The sequence below is a fragment of the Benincasa hispida genome, chromosome 9 (genome assembly GCF_027475165.1).
Source record: "Benincasa hispida cultivar pf3 chromosome 9, pf3_genome.v1.1, whole genome shotgun sequence".
In the NCBI taxonomy this organism is placed as follows: domain Eukaryota; kingdom Viridiplantae; phylum Streptophyta; class Magnoliopsida; order Cucurbitales; family Cucurbitaceae; genus Benincasa; species Benincasa hispida.
In genome coordinates this window covers 19,937,789-19,944,087 of record NC_143486.1, presented here as the reverse complement: position 1 = coordinate 19,944,087, position 6,299 = coordinate 19,937,789, and the positions used below count along the sequence as shown (strand labels likewise).

At 42.5% G+C, this 6,299-nt stretch overlaps 1 non-coding gene across 1 annotated transcript; it reads left to right on the top strand.

Moving 5' to 3' along the window:
• Positions 1-4,246: 4,246 nt before the first annotated feature.
• On the top strand, positions 4,247-4,353 carry LOC120087371 (small nucleolar RNA R71). Its single transcript, XR_005484509.1, has one exon. It is a non-coding gene; the product is annotated as a small nucleolar RNA R71 (small nucleolar RNA).
• Positions 4,354-6,299: the final 1,946 nt, after the last annotated feature.

Here is a 6,299-nt window from a genome sequence, read left to right as displayed (position 1 = left end):
CGGTAGATGACATGTCTTACCGAACACCAGCGCATACGGGGACATGCCATAGGTGTCTTATAGGCGGTTCTGTATGCCCACAGTGCATCGTCCAGCATTGTTGCCCAATCTTTTCGTGAAGGCTTTACCACCTTCTCTAATATCAGTTTGATTTCTCTGTTGGACACGTTAGTTTGACCATTTGTCTGTGGATGGTATGCGGTGACCACCTTATGGAGGATATTATATTTGAGCAGCAAGTTATTGACGATGTGATTAACAAAATGGGAGCCCTCATCACTTATTATCGCACGTGGAGTGCCAAAACGAATGAAGATGTTCCTCTTTAAGAACCTGGAGACTACTGTCGCATCGCTTGCGGTGCATGATACCACTTCTACCCATTTGGAAATGTAGTCGACGGCTAACAGAATATATTTGTGACCATTCGATGGTGGAAATGGTCCCATGAAGTCTATGCCTCAAACGTCGAACAATTCCAGTTCTAAAATGATGTTCATGGGCATCACATGCTTCCGTGAAATGTTTCCTGTGCATTGGCACTGGTCACATTTCATCGCATAGTCTCTTGCGTCCTTGAATAATGTTGGCCAAAAATACCCACTTTTTAACACCTTGGTTACTGTGCATTGGCCTCCAAAGTGCCCTCCATATGGCGAGTCATGGCATTGTGATAATATGCGTTGGTGAGTAGCATCTGGTACACACAGGCACAAAATCTAGTCTGACCCCCTCTTATAAAGATTTGGCTCGTCCCAATAATATGATCTGCATTCATGTCTGAGCCTCGTTTTTTGGTGGTCTGTATAGTCTTCAGGAAATTGTTCGCAAACCAGAAAATTGACCACGTCTGCGTACCATGGTAACTCTTCAATCTTAAATAGCTGCTCGTTTGAGAAAGTTGCGCTCACCTCTGACTGGTTGCGGTCAACTTCTGGATTTTCTAATCTGGATAAATGGTCCGTAACCTGGTTCTCCGTCCCCTTGTGATCAATGATTTCCATATCGGATTCCTGGAGGAGAAGAACCCATCTAATCAACCTCGGCTTCGCATCTTTCTTTGTCATCAAATATTTTATCGTCGAGTGGTCAGTGTGAATGATTACTTTAGTTCCCAACAAATAAGCTTTAAATTTTTCCAACACAAATATCACCGCAAACAATTCTTTTTCTATGGTCGTGTAATTTGTTTGAGCAGGATTCAAGGTTTTACTCGCATATGCGATGGGGTGTAGCATTGTTTTCTTCTTTTGCGCCATCACTGCTACCATCGCATAACCGCTTGCGTCGCACATTAACTCAAAGGGTTGTGTCCAGTCTGGTGCGATCAACACATGTGCGATTGTTAATGCGTTCTTCAATATCATGAATGCGTTGCGGCATTGATCATCAAAGTCAAACTTTCTTTCTGTCTCCAGCAACGCACTCAGTGGTCGTGCAATCTTTGAAAAGTCTTTTACAAAACATCTATAAAAGCCAACATGTCCTAAGAAGCTCCTGACAGCCTTCACATTCGCTGGAGGTGGATGCTTTTCAATCGCCTTAATCTTTGCCTTGTCCACCTCCAGACCATCCTTAGAGACCTTTTGCCCAAGTACAATACCTTTCTTCACCATGAAGTGGCATTTCTCCCAATTAAGCACAAGGTTCGTCTCTTCACATCTTTTCAATATCTTCTCCAGATTGTTGAGACAGACTTCGTATGTTTACCTATACACCGAGAAGTCGTCCATGAAAATTTCTATAGCGTCTTCAAAATATTCAGAAAAGATGGCCATCATACTCCTTTGGAAAGTGCTCGGCGTATTGCATAGGCCGAACGGCATGCGTTGAAACGCAAATGTTTTATAAGGGCAGGTGAATGTGGTTTTCTCTTAGTCTTCTGGAGCAATTATGATTTGTTTATAACCGGCATATCCATCCAAGAAGCAGTAGAAATCATTTCTAGCTAGGTGATCTAGTATTTGGTCAATAAAAGGCAGAGGGAAATGATCCTTCTTAGTCGCTGCATTTAGTTTGTGGTAGTCCATACAAATCCGCCATCCAGTGATGGTCTTCATTGGTATCAGTTCATTATTTGCATTGGGGACTACCGTCATCACTTCTTTCTTCGACACGCATTGCACGGGCTGACCCACGTGCTGTCGGCTATTGGATAGATAATTCCCATGTCTAACCACTTGATTATCTTCGTCTTTACAACCTCCTTCATCGTAGGGTTGAGTCTGCATTGATGTTCGATCGATCCTTTATGATTCTCTTCGAGACGAATCCTATGCATGTAGTATGCGGGGCTGATTCCTCTAGTGTCTACGAACGTCCAGCCAATTGCTTTTACATACTTTCTTAGGATACTTAGCAGCACATTCTGTTGATCTTCATTAAGTGCAGAGGAAATTATTATAGGTAGCTTTTCATTCTGCCCCAGAAACGCATACTTCAGGTCGTTTGGAAGGGTCTTCAGCTCTATTGTTGGTGGTTGTTCCAAGGATGGTTTTATTGTTTTTCTTTCTTCATTTGTTGTCAGCTTGTCTTCTTCGGATGCGATCATCTCATCTTCTTTGGTTGTTTTTCTGTGATCGCATTGCATGCTACTATGGATGCGGTCGCATCATCATCTTCATTTTCATCTTCAGACTTTTCTTCTTCATTCAAATTTGGTTCATCTCGGATTCATTGAGGTCTTCTTCATCAGGATATTTCATGGCTCGGATAATGTCAAACCTAAGCTTCTATCCATTCACACTCAGTGTGATCTCTCCTTTGTACACATCAATCTGGGCATGACCAGTGGATAGGAATGATCATCCCAGTATGATGGGTACATCCTTGTCTGCTTCATAGTCCAGGATGATGAAGTCTGCTAGTAATATAAATTTGTCGATTGTAACTAGAACATCCTTCACCTTCCCTTCTGGATGCACAAGGGATCTATTAAATAATTTGAAAGTCATCGTCATGGGCGCCAGCTGCCCCATATCCAGCTGCTTGAAAATTGACAAGGGCATCAAACTAATGTTGGCCTCGAGATCGCAAAGCGCTTGATCAATGTATAACCCTCCAATGGAGTAGGGTATGGTGAAACTTCCAGGGTCGCGCATCTTCGGTGGGATTATGGATTTTGAACTCTATGTCAATGCCACCGTTGTGAACTTACCAGTGCTTCTCTTCTTCATCGCCATATCTTTTAGAAAATTTGCATACTTGGGCATCTGTTGAATCGTTTCAGTGAACGGAATGTTAATATGCAACTGTTTCAGCATATCCATGAAGCATGGATACTGTACCATATCATTTTTCTTCTTTTTGAGTCTCTGGGGGAATAATGGTAGCTGTATTCTCACGGTCCTCTGTTCTTTTGGCTCCGAGGCGGATGCAATCTCTGGTTCCATCGCCTCATTTTCTTCTGTTTCTCCTCGAGTCAACACAATCTCTGGTTCCATCGCAATTGGAGCAGCCCATCTAGGCTCCTTCTTCTGACATTGCTCTTTTCCCGTACCCCCTGGGTTGCACGAGAGCTCTGTTGAACTCGGAAGTGCCCCTTGAGGTCTATTCTTGATTTCGCCCGCAATCTGGCCTATCTGAATTTCCAGGTTGCAGATAGGCGTCGCTTGATTTTGAAACACTGTTTCATTCTTTTCAATATATTGCTTCAACAAACTCTCCAAAGATGAAGATTGCGACGCCTGTGAACTGCTGGCTTAGTTGTACGTTTGACCGTTTGTTCGCGGGAAAAATCCTGGTGGCCCTTCTTTTTGCGCCACTAATTGAAAATTTTTTTGTTAATTTTTCCTCGCGAAGTTAGGGTGGTTTCTCCACCTAGGGTTGTACGTTTTGGAAAACGGATTATTCTTCACACAAAGACTGACTGTGGGTTTCTCGAGTATTCTTCCATTGGATGGCCTTCACCGCAAGTAGCACAACTTGCGATCGTCTGGTTGATTGCGTTGACTTGCTCACTATGCGTTCCTGGGCTACTGACTATGATTCCTTGTATCAAATTCATCAACGCCGTCATTTGGTTTTGAAGGGATGCGATAACCCCATGATTTGCGAACTGTCCTTGATTCTCAATCTTTGATCGCTTTCTCTCCAATCTTCATGATTTTTAGAAATGTGATCAAGTATATTCTTAGCCTCATCGTATCTTTTATCAAGCAGATCTCCAACTGCTGCCGCATTGGCAGCCATCTACAATGCAGGGTTTAATCCATGGTAGAAAATTTCCATCTGTAAACAATCTGGTAAGCCGTTATGCGGGTAATCTCTTACCAGTCTCTTAAACCTCGCCCAGGCATCACTGAGCGATTCATCAATATCCTGTTCAAAATTAGTGATTAGCTTCCTCCTTCTATCGTTCTCCGTCGGGGAAGTACTTTTTCATGAACTTCTCAACTACTTGTTCCCATGATGTAATCTCCCCTGGTTCGAGAGAATAAGCCAATTTTCGTGCCTGGTCACACAACAAAAATGGAAACAATGTTGATCGAACCTCCTCAGCGGAGATGTTTGGGAACAAGAACGTGTTGCAGATCTCAATGAAACTTCGGAGGTGGGACTGCAGATCCTCGCCACGCCTACCGCCAAACTTTCCGATAGTTTGGATCATCTGCAGCATCACCGGTTTCATTTTGAACCTCGATCCGTCAAGAGCTAGTCTCATGATTGCTGGTAAGAAATCATAGAGGTTGGGCGACGCATAGTCCCGAATGGGCCTATTGTGGTCGTTTTCCAATAGGATGGGATTCGCCATGATATTATTTGCATTTGGTGCTCCATTTTCTGGTTGTTCTGCCATGTTTGGATCTTTCTCTTGTTGTTGTTGTTGTTGGCGTCTGTTTCTTCTTCTTCTTCAGAAAGTTCTTTCAATCTCTGGGTCGTAATCGGGCTCCGGATTTTGTCCTTCGCTCATACAATGCCCGCTTCTTTCCTTACTTAAGGAGAAGTAGTGCACAGAGATAAAGAGTCTGCAAAGAAAATAAAAAAGCTTCCGTTAGCGCAATGTATTTCTGTAGTCCCCAGCAACGGCGCCAAAAACATAATGCGTGTTTAATGCGATGAAATAATGGTGTAGAATGCGGTGGTGGAATATGCATTGTGCATGCAAGTTTTCTCAGCAAGATCCAAGTATAAATCCAACTGAGTTGCCTGGTAAGCCCAGGGTCGAACACAGGGACTAAGGAAACAGTATGCGATGGTAGTTTTTAATTACTTTGCGGTAACAAATAGTTCAATGTGTTGGTTGGTATGTTGCTTAAGGTATAAAGTTTATGCAGCGGAATTGAGAAAAGAGCTAATAATGTGAAAGATACAACGAGTGTGCGGAGGAACGGTTTGAGAAGATCTTTAGCTAGCATTTCTTGAGAATGTGTTCAAGCTATGCGATGATGCTACACTCATGTGACAGCAATTCATTTTCCATTGTAAATGCGATAGCTCCTAGTTTTAGGACGCATGCGATGTATGCGATGATGTCTATAGAGCTTATTCCTAAGTCTCTACTTCTTGCCTATGCGATGATGAATGATGCACACAGGTACAAGATGACCGCATACAATCATATCCTATCTCTAGGGTGCATGCGATGTGTTGATAGCAAACAGAACTTATTCCTATGCTTCTATCTCTTGATTATGTGGTTCTAATCTGACTCTCTTGAGCCTAGATACTAATCTGACTTTTCCAAGCCTAGATTCTATCCTTAGACTACCCTCCCGAGTATCTCTAGAGGACAAATGATGCATACATAATACAAGATGATTGCATAAAGTGAATATCCCAGGTTATGCTAGCTAAGTACTTCTCAACCCATTCGACAGTTTTAGCTACTCATGCGTAATGTAAAGAGAGTGGACAGATATAAAGATGCAATTTCCATTTTATAAATAAGTTCAGAATACAAAATGACAATGGAAAATAAGGATAGAAAGCCTGGTAGCAATATTGTGCTTCCCAAGACTTTTACACTGAGTTATCTTTATTCTGCCTAAAAGATGTTCTTACTTCTGTAAGAGTTGGCCCTCTCTTTGTTTTCGACGCTTCCCGGCACTCTTCCAAGTTAACTAGGACAATCTCTCGGCGTGTTCTCCCTTCACTCGATTCTGCCTTCTCAGTAAAAGAAAACCATGAACAAGGCTAACTATCTTCTATATGGTGAGCTCTCTGACCTACGCGAACTCCTTAAACGAAGGTGGCCTTTGGTATTTATAGAGCTTCAGGGTGAAGAGATTTTTCTCTCGAATGATTGCATTGATGGGATGTCATTAATTCTCTGTCTAATGTACCGAATAATTGTCACC